At 36.9% G+C, this 11,154-nt stretch overlaps 1 long non-coding RNA gene across 1 annotated transcript; it reads right to left on the reverse strand.

The window, feature by feature from the left end:
• Positions 1-3,204: 3,204 nt before the first annotated feature.
• Positions 3,205-4,340, reverse strand: LOC126960535 (uncharacterized). Its single transcript, XR_007728039.1, has 2 exons — positions 4,058-4,340; positions 3,205-3,625 (listed from the first exon to the last, which is right to left on the reverse strand). It is a non-coding gene; the product is annotated as an uncharacterized LOC126960535 (long non-coding RNA).
• Positions 4,341-11,154: the final 6,814 nt, after the last annotated feature.

Raw genomic sequence — 11,154 nt, forward strand, 5'->3', positions numbered from 1 at the left:
AGGTGATAATTTCAATCATTTTCTCTAAGATAGACCACACTGGATGTGTTGTTTTAAGTGTAGGATGTCTTATTTCCAAGTTTGTGTTGGTCAAGTGGCACCAGTTTGAGAAGCCTAAACAATATGAGAGCAAGATCTGAGACCAATACCAACCAGGAATGGGGAAGAAATTGTGAATGTTTAACATGGAAAAAAGAAGACTTGGAAGAGGTGTGAGGCTCATTACACATTCTTGAAGAACAGTTGCACAGTCAAAGAATAAAGGCTTCCTGCCTTGCTCCAAAAGGACTAAGACATCATATTTCACTCTAATAATTGGAGCTGTTGCAAGAAAATAGAATAGGATGAGTCACAAAACAGTAAGGTAGTAAGTTTCATATCTGTTGGTGGACTCAGCTGGAGTTAGATAAATCTCCCAGGAATTATTTCAGGGACTGGGGAATGGAGAGACGGGGGAGATAAAGTACGCTTGGCCTACACGATCACCAGTCTCTGTGAAATTTTTCGTTAGGGAAATATTTTGCAAGTGTGATCTATTCAAAATTTCTTCTCAGTTATTGAGTGTATGTTATTGTAAACCAAAGATACCTAACATAGGGGAGCTTTGCTTTCCAGCATGGAAACCATGATGCCTAGTTTCATATGATGCAGATAATAACCACCACTTAACTCCCAGACACAAGGCAGCTTCTGTAGATGATTGGGTTTCACTTTTGTGAGTGACAAAAAAGAAAGGAAGGAAGAAAAACTAGCATAAAGCAAAATGGTGTGGTGGCAACTCAGGGAATTACTTATTTTTCTGCTGCTCTGGTGTCTTGGGAGTGGAAGCATATCTTGTCAATAGTGAATAGAAGCAGACATGAGTTATTATTATGGTCTCTGCCTCATAATTTCTGTCACCAAGATGTGCTCTGTTTATTACTGCACTTAGAAAGCTTTGGAATATTAGCCACATAAAGCCTCTCTCCATGGATTATATTACCACACTCTTCAGTTGTTCCAGGAAACCAAGACTGTGGAATCACATTTCTGGGGAGAAATAGCTCTCAGCCTTGGCTCTTTCTGGCTGTGCAGTCCACTGGGAAAATTTTGTCATAGATCATTAAAGCAAGAATGATCCCCAGAGATCCTCTGTTTTATCTCCCCATCCCCCCACTGCACATTTGAGGGATTGAGTCGTAGGGAGAGAGTAGACATGTTCAAAATCATAGAACACATTATAGATTTCAACTCCCATTGCACATTCCCAGTTCAGTGGACTTGCTGTTGTGGGATCCAACCAACCTCCTTTGGTTGGGTCCAAATGCTCATGAGTGGAATTAAGGAAAGGAGGGGTGACAGTTTAAACAATGGGCCAGTTTTGTGAAGCATGGGATGCCTCAGTTTCCAGTGGATGAAAACGAGAAAGGTATGTTGGAAATTTAAACATGAAAGACAGTAAAAATGATTCAGATTCTGTCAAAGCTCCTCGAGGGCACTCGGGCATCTAATGTTCTCTCTCTTTGTAAGGAAGACAAGCAAGGTCTTCCCAAAGTGAGCACCTTGAGCCTCAGTTTCCTTCTCTGTAGAAATGGGACCTGCCTTACAGGACGGTTGTTGGATAAAATGACATTGGATATGTAGCACCTAACACTGCTCCAGATATAGGAGGCCCTTCATGCCTTCCCTTCTTCCTTTTTTACTGAGAGATGAAGAACAGTATTTCCAAGGACTGGTCATGGTATTCTGATCTCTGCACAATGGTGAGGATGGAGTTGAGGTGGGATGTGGGGGAACAACATCTGATTCTAATCTCGTCATAAAGATTTTAAAAGCTCCCAAAGGACAAGGATCACATGAAATTGTTTCCCTTACAGTGGCTCCCCATGGCACTCATAATTAAAGGCAAAATCCTAATAATACACAGGGCCCAGAGGGCCTTCTGTGTTCAGAATCCTCATCACCTCTCTCCTCTTGTGCTTCTTTTTCTCTGCTACTTTTGCTTCATGGAATGAGAACAAAGCCAGTGGTCAAGAAATATTTGTTAAATGAGCTATCTTCACAATCCCTATGTGGGCTAGATTGCAATAGTGGAATAGTTCATTAAAGTTTAAATTCTTTAGATTGTTTATATACCTGATAAATTATTCAACAGTTAAAAAAGTCCAAAACATGGTAGCACCCAATGAAGGCAGGACTTGGTGAAATTAATACACTAATATGCCACTGATCGGTGTGCAACTAGTGATTGTTTTGTGATTGCAATTGGCAATACATATTAAAAACCATAAGAAAGATAAACTCCTTTCATTTAGTAATGTTATTCACAGAAATAAAATCTAAGGTAAAAAAGTTGCAGTAAAATGGCCACACTAGTAAAGATATTCTTTGCAGTGTTATGTATAATAGCAAAAATATTGAAACATTAGAATGGTTAAATAATAGTTTATTCAGTGGAATTGCTATGAATAATTATATATAATAATTAAAAATATAATACTAAAACGTTTTTTACCAAATAATGTTAAAAGGAATATTAAGTAGTATCTGCACTATAATAATATTAATGTGAATTTATATGGACAAGAAATGAGCAAGAATAGTAAGAATATATAAAATAAAAATTGTGATTTGTATTGTATAAAATGTTGCTAATTTAAAGATAAAGTATATATTATGTGTATCTAATTTAAATATATTTTATAAGAAAATATAGCAATAAATTAATAAATAGGAAAATGTTATTTATTAGAAATATTTCGAGAACTTTTTTTAGTTTTCTGATTTTTATTTGGAAAAATTTTTTTCTTCTTTCTATTGAAATATGAAAGTGAGGGGACAATTATTGCTCTTCGTCTGAGAGGTAAAATTGCATTTCTTTTAGTCCTATGCTTTTCTCTTTACTTTTCTTTCAATCAAAAAATAGCCTTTCCTCCAACTTCACCTGTAATTACTCATCCTTCATTTTTTTCTCTGAATGCCTATCCTCCAATAAGCTTTCTAAAGCCCTTCTCAGTTACTATTCCTTTAATTTATACATAGGAGATAAAAATATTTGTAGTACTCATCATCCATCTATCCATCGATAGAATCAACAAGGAAACGAGGCTTCCCCAATGCCTCAACCGTTGTTTGGAATTTAAGGTGTTCATTTGAGACTTCAAGTCTGTTTTTCAAAGACATTGAGAAGAAGAAAAAAATGACAGAATCTGTTGTGTCTTTATCTTTTTCTTTTTTAAAAAATGATCATTTATTTTGGCCTCAATTCCTGGTGGAGTATTGGTCTAATTTAACTGTATTTCTCATAATATCACAAGCCAATGGCTACATGAGTTGCCTTTATTGCACTGGAATCCAGCTTTAGCATGTTTCCAATATCTGGTGAAAATATTCATTCACATAAACAGAAACTCCATAGTAGCTACATGTGGAAGTTCTGAGGTAATGTCTCCTTTCTCAAAAAAGCTTCAGTTTAGAATTTTCCAGAGTGACCCACGAAGCAGTTGGTTTTATGCCTGAGATTCTCCATTCCCATTGGGTCAGATAAACTAAGTGAGAGCAGACAGGGGAGATGGTGAGTGGCTGCCATATTCCAATCAGTGCAAGATTTCTCTTTTCTGGTTCACAAAAGAGTTCCTAATCACATCTGGAAAAGAAAATAACAGAAGTGCACTAGGATAAGCGGGTGAGGAAGAAAAAAGCAGAATAGTGTTTTCTGAGTGACTACAATGTGCCAGATCTATACACACTTTTTTATGTTATTATTACACTTTAAGTTCTGGGGTACATGTGCAGAACGTGCACTTTTGTTACGTAGGTATACACGTGCCATGGTGAGTTGCTGCACCCATCAACCCGTCATCTACATTAGGTATTTCTCCTAATGCTATTCCTCCCCTAACCCCCCACCCACCGACTGGCCCCAGTATACACACATTTTTGATATCACATTGCATTTTGAAGAAGCCATGTGACTTCTCAGATGCCATTATCCAAGCTGAAAAATGTAAGAAGAAAAACAAAAACTTTGTAATGGTTAATTTTACATGTCAGCTTGACTGAGTTAAGGGGTACTCACATTTACCAACTAATGCTGGTGAAGCTTTAGCTCTGGGAATGCCCGTGAAGGTGTTTCCAGAAGAGATTGACATCTGCATCAGTGGGTGGAGTAAGAAAGATCTGCCCTCACCAGTGTGGGTGGACATCATCCAATTCATTGAAGGCCTGGATAGAATTAAAAAGCAGTGGAAAGATGAAGTCACTCTTTTCTCTGGAGCTGAGACTTTCAGTTTTCTACCTTGGACATCAGGGACTCCAGGTTTTTGGACCTGCAGATGTGGAAACTTACACCTGCCCTACACTCCCCCCCTGCATGTTCTTGGCCTTTGGCCTTGAACTGAGACTTACACCATTGGCTCTGCTTGTTCTCAGGCCTTTAGATTCAGACTTAATTACACCACCAGCTTCTCTGGTTCACCAGCTTGCTGGGGCACATATGGTGGGACTTCTCAGCATGTGGTCCAATTCTTGTATGTGATCCCATATGTGATCCAATTCCCACAATAATCCTATCTATCTATCTATCTATCTATCTATCTATCTATCTATCTATCTATCTATCTGTCATCTACCTACCTACCTATCATCCGTCTATATCTATATCTATCATCTATCTATTATCTGTCTGTCTGTCTGTCTATCTATCTATCTATTATCTATCTATCTATCTATCTATCTATCTATCTATCTATCTATCTATCTATGTATCTCCTATTGGTTCTGTTTCTCTAGAGGAACCAGACTAATACAAACTTGGAACAAAAAACAAGATGACCCAGCAAGCCAATGACAGAACCCATCATCCTGCTGAGAAGGCAGTTTATAATAGTGATATTCTGTGCAAGTCCCAGGAAAATGCTTTTTGGCATCAAACCAGAGAATAGGGTGAATAGGCAGCAAATGAGATGTTTTATTGAAGATCAAGCTAGTTCACATGAATCATTTCATCCCATCCTTTTTATGTTGTTCCTATGTAGATATCATTAATCCATTCAGCTGAAGCTCTTGATTTCTGAATGTCTTAATCTCTAACTGCCTGGATTTTTTTTGTTTTTTGTCAGTTGAAGCTTCTTTTGCTTAATTACATATCAGGCAAGCTGGGAGTGTTAGAGAAATGATATTGGGAGCTTCCCAACCTATGACTGATGGGAGTTGGTGGGTAAATACTTCAGCTCCATCCTCCAGAGTGAGAGGACTCTGAGGTGTGACTATCAGAGTTCTATACAGTATCAGGGATTAAATTATACGTTCCCACAGTCATAATAAGCATAATAACATACTCTGTAAAAGCTGCCTTCCTTCTTTATTATGTTCCCACTTTCCTACAAGTGTTTGATGGTATCATCTCTCCAACAAAATACTTCCACTCAAATCTTTGCCTTGGGGCCAGCTTCTGGGAGAACACAATCAGAGATAATTCCACTTGGTGTGAGGTGTTACTCAGGTACAGAACATGTGTTTGGAGCCTGTGAGTAGCAGAGCTCATTATGACTGCCTATCACCTTCATAAATATGACTCCCAATTTATAAATGTATATATTGAGAACCAAAATATGTCTTTTATAATATCACATATTAAGATAGACAAGAGTTTGGTAGATGAGAGCTCATGGGCCAAATCTGGCTTTCTATCTGTTTGTTTTTATGTTCTGCATCCTGCAAGCTAAGAATGATTTTTACATTTTAAAATGGCTATTTTATAAGTACTTTAAGATATGTAAATTGCTATATAAGGTATTTAAGTCATTTAAATTGTTATATGAGTTGTTATGTAAGTAGCCTAAATGTTGTGTCTTAGTCCATAAAGCCTAAAGTTTTTATCTATTTTGTTGTTGTTGTTGTTTTGAGGCAGAGTTTCTTTTTTGAGGCAGAGTTTCTTTTTTGAGGCGGAGTTTCTTTTTTTGAGGTGGAGTTTCTCTTTTGAGGTGGAGTTTCGCTCTTGTCGCCCAGGCTGGAACACAATGGCATGATCTTGGCTCACTGCAACCTCTGCCTCCCAGGTTCAAGCAATTCTCCTGCCTCAGCTTCCCGAGTAGCTGGGACTACAGGCGCCCACCACCAGTCCTGGCTAATTTTTTGTATTTTTAGTAGAGATGGGGTTTCACCATATTGGCCAGGCTGGTCTCGAACTCCTGACCTCAGGTGATCCACCCACTTCAGCCTCCCAAAGTACTGGGATTATGGGCGTAAGCCACCGCGCCCAGACACTATCTGATTTTTACAGAAAGTTTGCCAATGCCTGAACTAGTCAATAGCCCTTGGATCTCCTGGCAGTCTCTTAAATCCCACATTTATATTAACCATGCCAATCATGATGTCTGACTCACCAAAAGCCCTGAGACCAGAGAGGGCACTTATGCAGTGGGTGCTAACTTATACAATATAAACAACCCATGCTGTATCCTGTCGTGAAAACATGACCATGCCCAATCAATTGTTTTGTTTTCTCTTTGGAATTTTAAATAGGCAACATGGAGGAAATAAGATAACAGGAGCCACTAGAGTTAAAAAAAAAAAAGGTATAGAAAAGTCATGAAATAGAATCAAGTTTGGGATATATTGGGGTGGGAGGACAGAGTATGGGTACAAAGTCAGAATTATGAGAGAGCAAGACAAGCAAATGTTATGAGGAATCCAAGACCTTGACACTAAGGGCAAGTAGCTCTGAGACAGGGAATAGACATAAAAAGATTGCAACCCAAATATTCTGACTCAAACAACTCTTTGCATACTATAAATCCCCTGAGGACACTCATGTCTTAGTCCTCATTGTAATCCTGGAACTAAATATTATTCAAATGAATCAAATAAAAATTGATTAACATTCATTAATTAAATCAGTGCACTTGCTTTTCATCTCATGCTCCAGTGGAATATCTTTTAATTGACTTTTGTTGCCATTTAATTTGTATGTTGTTAGTCGCTCTTAATGAGTTCGCACCTTGACTTTCCAATTGAATTAGAAGACCCACAGGCTAGAAACAGTGGTGAAAACAGCTTTGTACCATTCTTTTCACACATTCTCTGAATGAATAGTTGCTGAGTGACTCATCAATATATTTTAAAATCTTTTTTCTTTTGCTTTGCAAGAAGGCATGCAGAGTATATTTATATCGGAACAAACTCTTCAGTGGAGGGAAGGATCTTGCACTCTTACATCTATAACTCTCTACCTCCATAAGTTCTTCCAAAAGATCTTATCCATCTACAGTATTTGGTGACTTTGTTCATTATTTTCCATCTCCCTGGTGAATTATTTTCACATTTCAAGTTTTATAAATTTTCTCTGGGACACAGTTTTGGACAATTATAGTCACTTTGATTCCCAGCAGGATCATCTCTAAAATATTCCATCATCCCATGAAATAATAGATCATGGATCAGCCAGAGGTAAAATGTTTTGTTTTTGGGAATCAGACATAAAACAATGATTTTTAACATGACAGGTGCTTGTATTGCTCGACATGTACCATCTAAAAATGATTTATGTTTAGACAACACCATTATCAAATGCTTTTAGTGTTATGGTCCCACAGTATTCTGGGAGCAAAACAGTGTGGTAGAATATTTGTGAAATGCTGTCAGGAAGCAGAGCTAATCCACAAGAAAACTCACACATATTTTTGTAATACTTGGGCCATAACTTGGAGGTATGTAGACTTTTCTAGTAGCCTTTTTAGTTCCTGCAGTTTCTGCAGGACTTGGCTTTGCATGTACCAGGGAATGTCACTTCTCTCTGTGCTCAATCTGGTTGTCTCCAACTTATTTAGTCAGATGGCTCTGGGGCACATCCAATAAGAAGCCAACCACAAAAATGAGCAGTAGCTGTTTATAAAATCTACACATTGTTATATAATCCAGATGACAGCACAAGTGGGAAAGGCTGCTAATATTCAGCTTTAACCACAATTTTAACACTTTCAGATAGCAAATGTGTGGCTGGGGTGTCTAGTTTTATATTAGGCAAAGTCCTGGTAGACATAGAAACTTTATGAGCTAGGTCTATTATACTGAAATTTTATTGTGCTAGTTACATGCTGAGGCAACAGGCAGCAGGGACTTGGACCAATGCGAAGAGCCAAAGTCAGTTTTCCACAAAGCCCTTGGTTGGTTCTGCCATCATTCAGTGCTATGAAGTATTTAGCTATGTGCTTATTATGGAATAGTTTCTGTTTCTAAATGTGACACTGAATACATCTACCATTGGATCATTTCTAGAACTAACTTTTACCTCTCAAGGAACATATCACCACAGCTAAAAGAGCCATTTAAATATGACAGGGAAAATAACCAAAATAAAATGCATTAAAAACTAAAATAACCATAAGTCTTTTGCTGTTGTTAATTTATGAAGTTTCATCCTACCAATACTTCTTTGTATTTATCCATGGTCTATGTAATTTTATCAGATGGAAATATATTCGGACTCAAGTAACAGGAAATATGACTAATAGGGTTTTTTTTCATTTAACAAGAAGGTACTAGTTCAGTAGGACTAGTTTAGTCACTCAATTATGTCTAGGTGCAACTATGATTTACTTGTTTTTTCTCTAATGGGCTAGGTGGTTAATACAGCTCCAGCCATCATTGCTGTATTTGGGTTCAGAGAGTGGAAAAGGAGAGGCATGATGCTAAATATCTAAATATCTGAAGATGTCTTAAGATATTTCCCAGGCTAAAACTTAAACCACGGCTAACCTAGTGGCAAGGAAAATAGAGCGTTCGATGATAATGATTGGCTTAGACAACAGTTAATTATCTAAGAGTGGGTATACTAATATTCAGAACAAAATCCACGTTCTGTTGGCAAGAAAGAAAGGTGTTCTGGACCCTGGGTAGGTGTGTGACAATGTCTGCAAAAACATTCTTTGGGGATACTCAAGTCTCTTCTTCTATAATCCCATTCGTTTCTCCATCTTTGCTTTTTCTTTTGGTCCTTGTTTGACCCATCAAAATAATTTCTTAGTGAATTTTAAAGTAGTACCCAAGTCAAGAATTAATACAGAACTAATTATTATAAAAATTATTCAAATTTGAGAGTGGAAGAGGAATGCAAAAAAACCCCAAGTGACAGTAAAAGCAGGAGCTTTGGAGTCAGGTGGAATCATTTTTGAGTCCTGTCTCAATCATTGTTTCTTACCCCCAGCGTGATTTAAATTTAGCTTCCTGAAAACTCAGTTTTATTGCAAAATGCAAATGAAAGCAATAATAAAAATGCAAATGAAAGCAATAATAAAAATCCTCAAATCAGAAAGTGGTTTGAGGATTAAACCCTTGTCAAATGCTTGTCAAAGTGCCTAACCCACAGTAAAGCATAAATGTTAGCTATAGTGAAACAGTCATTGGTTAAAGCTTGAAGACTATTTTGATGTCACTGTTTTATATAAATGTTTTAAAAAGTCTATGATTAGATGTGTTGATTTGGGGCTCTATTAAATGTCTAGGATTGCTATGGTTCAAATAAGTGGTTTAGTATATTGATGTAACACACGTGCTGAGCATGATAGAAGCAGACTCTAAGTCAGGTGTTGGAGACTCAAAGATGAAGTGGTTGATGAGTTTAATAGCTTGGAAAAATTACAAGTAAATAAATACATACACACATGAGTTGGTACATTTGGATGTTCATCATATTGGAGTTGCTCAATGAGAAGTGAGACAGAAAGTTCAGCTCTGTTTAAAATTTGACTTCATACTTAGGTTTGCTGCATTGATGAATGTTGGAGAAATAGTTGGAATATGTACCTGGCACATAGTAACCAGTTGAGAAATGCTGCCTCGCATTATTTTTTTTCTGCCTTATTTTTCTGGTTGCAAATGTTTAATCTCCATGTAATTAATATTGGTGTTGTAAAATTATATAATATCAGCCTGAGAAGATAATAAGCAATGTCAGAGCCCTTTATATAAGGAACTAATAAAAGTAGTAATTATAAAAATAACAATAAAATAACTAACATTTATCAAGGGAATGTGCCAGTACTGTGAAAAATTCTTTACATGCTGATTTCATTGAATACTGACCTCAACCATATGAGATAAGTTCTATAATTCTTCCATTTTAGAGGTGAGAAAACCAATATGTAGAAAGTATACATAATTTTTCCGAGGTTACAAATATAGTAAATATTGTAACTTGGAAGCAAATCCAGGTTTATGCCCACTCTAGCCTCCAAGCTCTTATCTCCAATGATGTTATGCCTCCTCTTGTCATTGTTTACTAATTACTTCACATACTAATGTTTGCTCAATAAATGGATTCACAAAATGAAACCTAAGTGGAGAGTTTCTAATGGAAGATGCTCCTTCCAGCTCACTATTTTACTAAAGCCTTGGGAGCATCACGTGTTGCTTTTGTTTTCACGAGACTCAAGAGGGCAGACACACATGAGCATTTCTCTAATGAGATCATCTATTTTCAAAGGCCGACTTGGTTCTCCTGCTTATATTTTAGCTTCCTATTTTAATTTCTCAATATAAGTAAACAGGTGCTTTTATTAACTGTTTGAAAATATGAAAAAAATTAGGTTTAAAACCAGGGAAACATGTCCCACACATTGTTTAACTCCTTTTGGGACTTACTGATCTCTCAGTGCTTTCATGTTCACCTCCCTTAAAATAGCCAGTAAATTCATCTGAAGGGAAAGGAGAGGACTAATTAGGATGGCAATATGAATGATATTCTGTTTTTCATCAACTGTGCTTCCTTAAAGTCTAACCAATTTCTGTTAACTGAAGGAAGAATTGAGGAAAAAAAAATCTTGAGAAATTTGTGATGCTGTTAGGCAATTCATACTTTTGGTGCTTACAATCTATAAAATTAGATTGTAAAATTTACAACCTATAAAATTATAAATCTATACATTTATAACTTATAAAATTATAAAGTTACATATGGCTCTACCAAGCTCACCGGGTAGACATCTCCCTACTCCAAATATCTGTTAGGTTTTACCATGAGCACCTAAAATACAACACATCCAAAATAAAACCCATCACCTCCCACCTCTTCCTCCATCCCCCGACCAAATGGTCTGTTTCGCTGGGGAACTCTTCTCATTTATTGACATTTCTATCCATCCCATTTCCCAAGTCAGATATCTGAAAGTTGACTTT

The sequence above is a fragment of the Macaca thibetana genome, chromosome 8 (genome assembly GCF_024542745.1).
Source record: "Macaca thibetana thibetana isolate TM-01 chromosome 8, ASM2454274v1, whole genome shotgun sequence".
Lineage (NCBI taxonomy): Eukaryota > Metazoa > Chordata > Mammalia > Primates > Cercopithecidae > Macaca > Macaca thibetana.